Source organism: Asterias rubens, chromosome 21 (assembly GCF_902459465.1).
Source record: "Asterias rubens chromosome 21, eAstRub1.3, whole genome shotgun sequence".
Lineage (NCBI taxonomy): Eukaryota > Metazoa > Echinodermata > Asteroidea > Forcipulatida > Asteriidae > Asterias > Asterias rubens.
In genome coordinates this window covers 4,779,137-4,791,145 of record NC_047082.1, presented here as the reverse complement: position 1 = coordinate 4,791,145, position 12,009 = coordinate 4,779,137, and the positions used below count along the sequence as shown (strand labels likewise).

The following is a 12,009-nucleotide window of genomic DNA, read 5'->3' as shown; positions in this document are numbered from 1 at the left end:
TGTTGTGAGGCTCCATTCATGTTTTCCCTCCAGTTTTCCCCCATTTTGCCGTAAATTCAGAGAACGGAAAAACTGGAAAGTTAGTGAGGTAAGTTGAAAAATACTTGCAGTATAACTTGAAGGTATCCTTCGGTGTTTATGAGGTTTAAAATAAAGCAAACTAACGGATTTTTTTGTGGGGCCTGGCGGCATGTTTGAAAACACGTGATTATTAATATAACTGTGCGGTCGTTTGACAGTTCCAGATTATTGACCACCACATTCGGATCCAACTTAATTTTCAGCATTATTCGCATAATTAAATTACTTCTCACATTACCAATTTATGTTGATGTGTGTGAGCAATAACATCCAAACCAGCGAATCACCCCCAAAGTGCCCACTATCATTGACAATTAAATATTAAACAAATTCTGCAAATTTTTCTAGAAGTTTGTCCATGAAATTTACTGAAATTGTTTGTTGGAACTCCCAATGGGAACATGGAGGGGGAAAACAAAAATTATGATGGGAGGCATCATACCGTTGCCCAGCACCGGATCACTCAATATGTTGGTGCATGGTGGCGCACCATCATAGACCTACAGCTGTTTGTAGAAAATTTAGTTCTTAGTTGCACTGGGAAGGTGGGGAAGCGTGTTAGTAATTATTTATATTTCAATGTGAACCACATGCACCTCATCCAACAGCCGTCGATAAAGTTGTATCTTAGTGAGACAAACATTATTCTAGCATGTTAATGGTTATACGATACAATATTTTTATGCGGAAATAATTGTTGTCTCACTGCACCGAGACGAAAATTATTTTTGTGACATTGTTTTACTCATTTCTCAAAAACCACAGCACCTCAGCTGTTTTGTGTCCTACAAAAAAGTACCCAGTTAACCTTTTAACTAAACAATTTAAAATCAAATCAAATCAAACCACAAGAGATTGCACCAAAATCAACATCAATATTGTGTTTTTATAAAGACAAAGCATTTAATATGTTAAATAATATAATTTTCAAATGTCAAAATTGTACAAACTATTGAGGTATTGGCAGATTGGCTCCAGGCCCTCTATTTTATTTCAAACATGAAGGTGCCCCACCTCTAGCCGCCTCACAACCACTTGAAGCTAAAAAGCATTTGCCACGCACATTTGAAAGTGAGTGACTACACCAAAGCAAAACCCTCATGCTATAGTTCAAGATTAGGTTTTCCCTCAATTGAAAACAAATTCATGTTATTTGATGCAGATATTTGTATAAAGATATCAACAACAGAACTCAGGGATGCTCTGCACCACCATGACTCATCAGGATTCATCTTAAAATGGTAAGCTGGGTTTTATATCCACATCATCATGTAAAGAATCTCCGTATTGTCAGTCAGCCGCAGCCAGAGTTGCCAATTTGGACATGGCCTTGAGTTTAAACTCTCCCCATGCATGCGTTATGTTGTTTTGCATTCATACAGACATAGTGTCTATGAATTCAAGTAGAATTTGGTACTAAATAGTTGTAATACAGGCAGTTATCTATACTCCTCATGCTATCTGTTTTTTACTACATGGCACCCCAATAATGTCCATGACCCCCCCCCCCTTTGAAACGTGGAAGTTCAGATACATGCTCTGGACACTTAAGACTCCCCCCCCCCCCCAACCATTCAAACTTTTATTGAATGGGAGACTTTCTGGGACGATAGAGGGCAGCAGACTTACCGGGTAAATCCATTGTTCTCAGAATTATGCGCATGTTCAGAACTACGTAAACAATGGAAATTTACCCGGTATGTCTGCTGCCACCTAGCGTTGGAAAGTCTCCTATTGCTTTGTTTTTACCTCCACATGAGAATATCTTTGGATGCAAAACCAAATCAGTGAAAATATTACCCGGTGGTTTCACCATTCATCATTTTGATAAATCTGACATTATGGAGTTAGAAGTACAGTTAACAAATCAATGTTAATGAACATTTATTGTATGCCATTCGTTTACAATGCACCTTTGGCTCCAAAATTATATCATCACAGGAATGGGTTAGACTCAATGGTTTAAACAATATAGTTTAAGTCATAAAACATACTCATCAAATGCAAACTTGTTTTTTAAACTGTGTGTTGTCCTAATTCTTTTCTTTGTCCGCCACTGTCATGAGGATTTCAAGAGATCACCAGTGTAACAAGCTTATAATGATCTGAATATGATGAAGCCCTACAACTTATCAGGTAAACACATCATTCTTAATGTTGGCATTTGTGTTGGCAAATGGAGCTTCACATCAAATAGAATTAGCGCCCAGATTAAACTCTTGTACTCTACCTAAAGGCTAACCACCTTGTAAAGCCATTCATTTCAAGCTTCAAATAACTACAATTGTTTTTAAATTTGCATATAAAATGTCAATCTTCTATGACTGGAGACAAGGTACACACAAGTCCAAAGCTGACCCCCCCCCCCCAACAAAAAGCTAATTTAAAGGTCACGTGGTGTGTTGTACCAGCACAAATGTGTTATAAATGAGATGTCTGATTTATACACGATCCACTGTCCGACAATTGGGATGATTTGATATTTGCAGCAGGGTGCTACTAAATAGACCGATCCATTAAGCTCCGCCCCATTGTGTGTTGACCAATCACAACGCAGCGAAGGTCCGACAAATAAGGTCCGACATTCGTGCGCGTATCTTGGCGTGCGCGGCAGAATTGTGCAGAAAGGCATTGGAGCCTACTGGGTCGGTCTATTAAAAGTACTTGTGATGATTTTGATGTTTTCGTGGGGGGGGGGGTGTATTGACACAAACTTTGTACATTGTAAATACACTGCTGTTATCCGTATTATACTCCTCTACTCCTCCCCCCCCCTAAAAAAAAAAAATAAGGGTTTTCCACCCAAAACATCTCAAAATTTGCAATGCTTGCAATGGTGTCACTAATTACAAGATTGCTGTAAGAGTCGTACTCTGTTCAACCAGGTTATTAAAACAAAACTAATGCAAGATTAATTTCTTTATTTTACCCATGAACCAACTGCGAGGTGGCATTACAACTGCATCTCCTAAGGACCAAATTATCACCCTTGAAGTCAACGGTGTCAGCAAGGCCTGAATGAACGAACGCAGGGAGATTCAAGCTCAACTGAATCAAGGGCTGACACCTGCTGCAGTCTTGGAAATCAACATGTGAAGCAAACGTGTAGATGATTTTGAACATGAACACAACTGATGGTTGTACCAAATTTTGCCTGAAAATTTGCTCAATATTTATCAAATTTTTCTCAAATTTTGCTGGAAAATGCAACAAGACTATATAGCTATGCGTATTTAACAAATTTTGCCTGAGAATGCAACAAGCAACGTTGGATAAATAAAAGCCTTGCATATTTATCCAATGTTGCTCAAAGTTTGCTGCATAATCGAATGTTGCTCAAATTTTGTCTAAAAATGCAATAATGCTATAGCCTTGCATATTTATCCAATGTTGCTAAAGATTTGCTGCGTATTTATCAAGTTTTGTCTAAAAATGTGGCTTTATCAAATGTTGCCTGAAATGTGTGCAAGGCTATATATAGCCTCATGGTTTTAACAAATTGTCTGAAAAGTGTACAAGGCCTTATGGTTTTATCAAATTTTGCCTGAAAATAAGGCTATATCAAATTTAGTTGCCTGAGAATGTGTTCAAGCTATAGCTTTATGGTTTTATCATATTTGGCCTAAAAATGTGGTGTAATCAAATTTTGATTTTGCCTGAAAATGTGGCCACTTTTTGCCTGGAAATGTGTGCAAGACATGGCTTTATTAAATGTTGCCTTAAAATGTGTGCAAGACTAAACTCCTTATGATTTTATCAAATTTTTCCTGAAAATGTGCCTTTGTCAAGTTAAAAGGCTGGTTTATAGTCGGTCGCGCGATAGTCATCTTGACGCACAGTCATAAAAATACACAGTTTATAGGCCTCAGTCTCAGGATTGCGCGCAAGATTTCCATCGCACGACCGTCGTGCGACCGACTACAAACCAGCCTTAAGAATGTCTACAATACTATAGCTTTATGGTTTTGTCAAATTTTGCCTGAAAGTGTGGTTTTATCAAATTTTGCCTGAAAATGTGGCTTTATCAAATTTTGCCTGAAAATGTGGGCACATTTTACCTAAAAATGTGTGCAAGACATGTCTTATCAAATTTTGCCTTAAAATGTGTGCAAGACTGATCGCTTGTGATTTTATCAAATTTTTCCTGAAAATGTGCTTTATCAAGTTAATTTGCCTAAAGGCTGGTTTCTAGTCGGTCTCGCGATGGTAATCTTGACGCGCAGTCATAAAAAGACACAGTTTTTAGTCTCAGAATCGCGCGCAAGATTTCCATCGCACGACCATCGTGCGACAGACTACAAACTAGCCTTAAGAATGTGTACAATACTATAGCTTTATGGTTTTATCAAATTTTGCCTGAAAATGTGGTTTTACATATCAAATTTTGCTTGAAAATGTGACTTTATCAAATTTTGCTTGAAAATGTTTGCAAGGCCTTATGGTTTTATTAAATTTTGCTTGAAAAGGTTTGCAAGGCTAAAGCCTTATGGTTTTTGCCTGAGAATGTGGGCAAGGCTTAACAGTATAACAAGATACAGCCTAATGGTTTTATTACATTTTGCTTGAAAATGTTTGCAAGGCTATTATAGCCTTATGGTTTTTGCCTAAAAATGTTTGCAAGGCTATTATAGCCTTATGGTTTTTGCCTAAAAATGTTTGCAAGGCCTTATGGTTTTATCAAATTTTGCTTGAAAATGTTTGCAAGCATATTATAGTTATATATATTATAGCCTTATAGTTTTATCAAATTTTGCCTGAAAATGTTTGCAAGACTATAGCCTTATGGTTTTATCAAATTTTGCTTGAAAATGTTTGCAAGACTATAGCCTTAAGGTTTTATCAAATTTTGTGTGATATGTTTGCCTTATGGTTTAATCAAATTTTGCCTGAAAATGTTTGCAAGGCTTATGGTTTTTGCCTGAAAATGTGGGCAAGGCTTAACAGTATAACAAGATACAGCCTAATAGTTTTATTACATTTTGCTTGAAAATGTTTGCAAGGCTATTATAGCCTTATGGTTTTTGCCTAAAAATGTTTGCAAGGTCTTATGGTTTTATCAAATTTTGCTTGAAAATGTTTGCAAGCATATAGCCTTATAGTTTTATCAAATTTTGCCTGAAAATGTTTGCAAGACTATAGCCTTATGGTTTTATCAAATTTTGCTTGAAAATGTTTGCAAGACTTTAGCCTTAAGGTTTTATCAAATTTTGCGTGATATGTTTGCAAGACTATAGCCTTATGGTTTAATCAAATTTTGCCTGAAAATGTTTGCAAGGCTATATAAGCCTTATGGTTTTAAATATTTCAAGTTTGGTTTGGTGTGTACGAAAATAAAGGCTTATTTTTAGGGGTGAATCAATTTAAGTTTTGGTTGGCCTAAAGTCGAAGACTAATATCTCATTATTACTTGAGTCGTCTACTTGGCCGCCATATTTGAACACAGTGCAGCAATGGGTGTGTATTATTTTTACACCCCCATTTCATATACGCAAAAATACTTAGCTAAAAGCGACTTTATACATGCCCAATTGCATTGTAGTTGAACATGGTGGCCTGAGGGTCCATCTTTACCCAATGGAACCCTCCCCACACTGTAGGGGGGCTAACATTGGTCGTTATAGTGTGGGGGTGGGTTCCATTGGGATAAGATGGGCCTTCCATATCTGAATTGGGGGTGGGGGGGGGGCTAGGTTTGATGCAAATAAAACACAAGTTACAAGGAGAGTTCTGTTCAATTTTTTATTGAAAATTTTGGCCAAAAAAAAAGCAGAGTCGTGCAAACGCCTGTGCCTGTCGGTGGACCCCCTCAACCACCTGGAACTCGTGATGATCTAAAGGTCCAAAGTGCAATGGTTGATATGTTCTCTGTTCAGTGAAGTTCAATTCGATGCGCTACTAGTGGTTTGTAACAACAATGATCTGTCTTACAAATCTAAAGAGCTAGACGCAATTTAGCGCTTTGCTTTATCTGCAGAAGTGCTAAGCAGAAAGTAGTTGTTGCTTGCTTAAATGAAATGGTGCCCTCAAGAGTGCTTAGGATTTCACCGATTGTGGTTTCGCAACCAAGCTGCACTGGTGGTGCCAAGAGGTGTCGACGCTTGTTCCAATGGGATCCTAACTCGACAGATGATGACGACTTCTATCCAGACGATGATGTGCTGGTTGGAGAAACAAGTTCTTTAAAGGGCAGCAATTTTGTTACCAATTGTGTGTAAAGCAAGTCGCCAAAATTCTTCGGAAAAGTGCTGACGTATTATCACAAACGTCACAAATTTGTTCAACAGTTTACGCATGATAAGTAGTGATGTTTTCTCACTTCATGTTTGCCAATAAATGATACTGAAGATGACAATGGATCAATATTAAGTCTACCATCCTTAAAGAAAAGTGACATTGACCAAATATTTCAACAGAGCTAAGGTTAATGGTGATAAATTAACCACTCCAAGACGGTATGGGTCGTCACACCAGGCGAGGCTGCTTCAAAACACAAGTGAAAGTGTAGAGAATACGCAACACCAGGGGAAGTATGGGTATTTCACAACACAGTTGAAAGTGTAGGGAATACGCAAAACCAGAGATAGTATGGGTAATTCAAAACACATGTGAAAGTGTATTGAATACGCAACACCGGGGGAAGTATGGGTAATTCAAAACATGTCAAATTGTCGAGAATACACAATACCAGGGGTAGTATGGGAAAGTGTAGTGAATACGCAATAGCAGGGGAAATATGGGTAATTCAAAACACATGTGAACGCGTTAAGAATATGCAATACCAGGGGAAGTATGGGTAATTCAAAACACAGTTGAGTGAATACGCAACACAAGGGGAGTATGGGTAATTCAAAAGACATGTGAAAGTGTAGTGAATACGCAAGAAAAGGGGAATTATGGGTAACTCAAAACACATGTGAAAGTGTAGAGAATACGCAACACCTGGGGATGTATGGGTAATTCAAAACGCAGTTGAAAGTGTAGAGAATACGCAAGACCAGGGGAAGTATGGGTAATTCAAAGCACAGTTGAAAGTGCAGAGAAGACGCAACACCAGGGGAAGTATGGGTAATTCAAAACACATGTGAACGTGTAGTGAATACGCTTCACCAGGGGGTATGGGCATAATTCACAACACATTTGAAAGTGTAGAGAATAAGCAAGAAAAGGGGAACTATGGGTAACTCAAAACACATGTGAAAGTGTAGAGAATACGCAACACCTGGGGATGTATGGGCAAAACACGTGTGAAAGTGTAGAGAATACGCAAGACCAAGGGAAGTATGGGTAATTCAAAACACAGTTGAAAGTGTAAAGAATACGCAACATTAGGTATGGGTAATTTGAAACACATGTAAAAGTGTAGAGAAAATGCAAGACCAAGAGAAGTATGGGTAATTCAAAACACGTGTGAAAGTGTAAAGAATACGCAATACCAGGGGAAGTTTGTGCATAATTCACAACACAGTTGAAAGTGTAGAGAATAAGCAAGACCAAGGGAAGTATGGGTATAAATTCAAAACACATGTGAAAGCGTAGAGAATACGCAACTTAGACCAGGGGAATTATGGGTAATTCAAAACACATGTGAAAGTGTAGAGAATACGCAAGACCAAGGGAAGTATACAAATGTAGGTAATTCAAAACACAGGTGACAGTGTATTGAATATGCAACACCAGGGGAAGTATGGGTAATTCAAAACACATGTGAAAGTGTAGTGAATACGCAACACCAGGGGGAGTATGGGTAATTCAAAACACTTGTCAAATTGTCGAGAATACACAATACCAGGGGAGGTATGGATAATTTGAAACACATGTGAAAGTGTAGAGAATACGCAAGAGAAGTATGGGTAATTCAAAACACAGATGAAAGTGTAAAGAATACGCAATACCAGGGGAAGTTTGGGCATAATTCACAACACAGTTGAAAGTGTAGAGAATAAGCAAGACCAAGGGAAGTATGGGTATAAATTTAAAACACATGTGAAAGTGTAGTGAATACGCAACACCAGGGGAAATATGGGTAATTCAAAACACATGTGAAAGTGTAGTAAATACGCAATACCAGGGGAAGTATGGGTAATTCAAAACACAAGTGAAAGTGTAGCGAGTAGGCAACACAAGGGAAGTATGGGTAATTCAAAACACAAGTGAAAGTGTAGTGAATACGCAACACCAGGGGAAGTATGGGTAATTCAAAACACATGTGAAAGTGTAGTGAATACGCAACACCAGGGGAAGTATGGCTAATTCAAAACACATGTGAAAGTGTAGTGAATAAGCAATAGCAGGGGAAGTATGGGTAATTCAAAACACAGGTGAAAGTGTAGAGAATACGCAATACCAGGGGAAGTATGGGCATAATTCACAACACAGTTGAAAGTGTAGAGAATAAGCAAGACCAAGGGAAGTATGAATATAAATTCAAAACACATGTGAAAGCGTAGAGAATTTCGCAATTTAGACCAGGGGAATTATGGGTAATTCAAAACACATGTGAAAGTGTAGAGAATACACAAGACCAAGGGAATTATAGGTAATTCAAAACACAGATGAAAGTGTATTGAATATGCAACACCAGGGGAAGTATGGGTAATTTAAAACACATGTGAAAGTGTAGAGAATCCGCAACACCAGGGGAAGTATGGGTAATTCAAAACACATGTCAAATTGTCGAGAATACACAATACCAGGGGAGGTATGGGTAATTTGAAACACATGTGAAAGTGTAGAGAATACGCAAGAGAAGTATGGGTAATTCAAAACACAGATGAAAGTGTAAAGAATACGCAATACCAGGGGAAGTTTGTGCATAATTCACAACACAGTTGAAAGTGTAGAGAATAAGCAAGACCAAGGGAAGTATGGGTATAAATTCAAAACACATGTGAAAGCGTAGAGAATACGCAATTAAGACCAGGGGAATTATGGGTAATTCAAAACACATGTGAAAGTGTAGTGAATACGCAATAGCAGGGGAAGTATGGGTAATTCAAAACACAGGTGAAAGTGTAGAGGATACGCAATACCAGGGGAAGTATGGGTAATTCAAAACACAAGTGAAAGTGTTGAAAATACGCAACACAGTTGAAATTGTAGGGAATTTGCAACACCAGAGGAAGTATGGGTAATTCAAAACACAATTCGAATGATAGGAATCCAATGTCATCTTTGGTATCAAAAGGCAATAAAAAGGGTGTTCTTACTAGATATTTTGATGTAAAGTTGCATGACCAAGCAGAACATGTTTCACCAGCCATCATATCATCAACTGAATAGAAGTTCTCATCATCCACCAAGTCCAGATTCCAATGGCTCAAGCGAAGACATCTTTTGGCACCTTTGTTGATCTAAAACGATCCCCAGCACAAACCTGTTTACTAGAGAACAAAAGAGTGACGTGACCAACAAAAGGCTAAATGATAAGGGGCCCTCATCCCGACGTCTTGAGAGATCTTGCCGTACCAAACGTTTTAGGGACCAACCACTACTTTCCAGCTCGGATTGTGCTAGTATGTATGCATCCAAAAATTGCTTCGCTCTAGCTCATCAAATTTGTAAGGCATTACACCAGTGAAACAAAACACTAGTGGTGCATCTAATTGAACTTCAGTGTACAGAGAACATACCTTCCATTGCACCCAGACCAGCCAGACCAACACTTGTTCCAGGCAGCCGAGGGGGTCCACCAACAGGCACAGGTGTTTGCACAACTCTGCGAGTTTTTCAGAGGGTTTGGATGAGGCCCTAACATACATGAACAAAATTCATCAAAATGAGTTGCTCCTACAAAATGAGTCCATGTTTAAATCTTGAAAAGTTGAATGAAAGAAAAAAAAACCTGAACCCCCCCCCCCAAAAAAAAAAAAAAAAAAAAAGAGGGAAAGCAAAAAACTAAATGTTGTTTTCCCTTTTAAGGAAAAAGACCTGACAAAAAAAACTAGCAAAAAACAAAAATGATATTAATATTCATGAACAATGCAATTCTTTTTGATAGAAGGTCCATACCTCTGCAAGATACTGAGATTTCCATAGTTTTTTGGTTATGTTTGGTAAATGAAACAATATGGCTTTGCTTGCAACAAAAGTAATTAATTTTAGAAAATTTCACTGATCTTTTCATAGTTTTGTTTTTATGTTTGCTCAATGAAACAAAGTAAATGGCTTTGCTTGCAAGAAAAGCCAATACTTTTTGAGTGCTTTCCTGATATTTCCATAGTTTTGTTTCTTTGTTTGGTCAATGAAAAAATGACTTCACTTCTTTTTGTTTCACGCTTTTAAATGGTCTCATTTTTTGGTAGGAGCAACTCGTACATTTGACTTGAATAACATAAAGACATATGATTCAGATTTGATTGTTAGTCAAAATAAATAAGAAATAGTTTGCATTATTGAAATCAAGATCCAAAAGGTAAAACTGTTTCACAAGAAGACAATCAGAGTGCACTGATTATCCACAAGGGAAGGTATAAATTATATTCATCCAAAAGTTCTGCAAACAAAAGTGTTTAAAACGTCTTTTAACAGTTCCAATCAGAGTGCTCTTCTTTCCCAAGAAGACAATCAGAGTGCACTGAATATCCACAAGGGAAGGTATAAATTATATTCGTCCAAAAAATCTTCAAACAAAATTGATTAAAACGTCTTTTAACAGTTTCAATCAGAGTGCTCTATGATCTGAAAGGAAACTTGGTTTCTTTGATTTTCAAAAATTTTGTTTTGTGAATTATGCCTGATCGATTCTGAATCAAATATCTTTGAGTGTGAGGATGATAGATCTTTATAAACTAAAATGGAAAACTAAGTAATTTAGCACACAGGGGGAAGTGTGTGTAAACATTAACACAAATCAGAGACTATGTGAAATTGGATGACACTGTGTAACTTGCTCAACACACAAAAGAAGTGTGAGCAAATCAGAGTACCAAAAGGGAGAGTGTCAGTTACTCATTACACAAAGGAAGTGTGAGCAACTCAGAGGGAGAGTGTAAAAGTTAGTCATTACACAAAAGAGTTGTGTGAGCAAGCAACTCAGAAGACACAAGGGGAGGTGTCTGTTACTAACTAAACACACAAAGAAAGTGTGAGCAACTTAGAATAACATAAGATACTCACTGCACAAAGGAAGTGTGAGCAACTCAGAGTAACACAAGGGAAAGTGTCAGTTACTCATCACTACACAAAGGAAGTGTGGCACACCCTGAAACGTTGACTTATCTACAAAATTATTCAACTAAAAAACAAACAGGAAATACTGAGTCAAATTTTGTTTGACTCCTAAGAATTTAGACTCTAAAGTGTCTCCTATTTCAGTCATGCAACTCTGTATTTTGATAATAAACTTGACATTTCCAAAAATCCAGGCACAGCAAGATTTTGGACTGTGTTTTTAAACTTTTCAATGGCTGAGAAAACCAAAACCATACAAATCAGATATTGCATGCCTGTTGCTGATGTATGAGATGGGCAAAACCCCGCCTATCTAATACCCTCTGAGGAAAAATTCCCATCCGGCTCCAGTATATGGCAACCAAGTTTGTCAACTCCATACATCAGCACCTAAATGAATGAGCTAGAATAGTGCGAGAAATATTTCTAATTTATCAGCTTTTGACAACGTTTCAATTTGTGAGTTTAATGATTGACCACACAATGGAAGTGCGAGCAACACAAAAAAGGGTATAAAGTGGCGCAATTTGGCACTAAAGGAAAGTGTGACCAAGTCACCACACTATTAATTCTAACTATATCCCTATAATATACAATTAATAACAAATTACAAAAAGGTTGTGCATCTCTACCAGTGATGCACGCTGACTCCTTGTGAGATCCGACACTCTCTACTGTCTGGAGTTTGATCTGTAAAAGATGGAAAAAAAACCCACAAAAACAAATTAACATCTTTGTTATAATCACCATTAAAATAAG

General features: G+C 37.6%; 1 long non-coding RNA gene across 1 annotated transcript; it reads left to right on the top strand.

The window, feature by feature from the left end:
- LOC117304617 lies at window positions 1-4,119 on the top strand. Its single transcript, XR_004520606.1, has 4 exons — window positions 1-88; window positions 1,244-1,322; window positions 2,148-2,217; window positions 3,029-4,119. It is a non-coding gene; the product is annotated as an uncharacterized LOC117304617 (long non-coding RNA).
- Window positions 4,120-12,009: the final 7,890 nt, after the last annotated feature.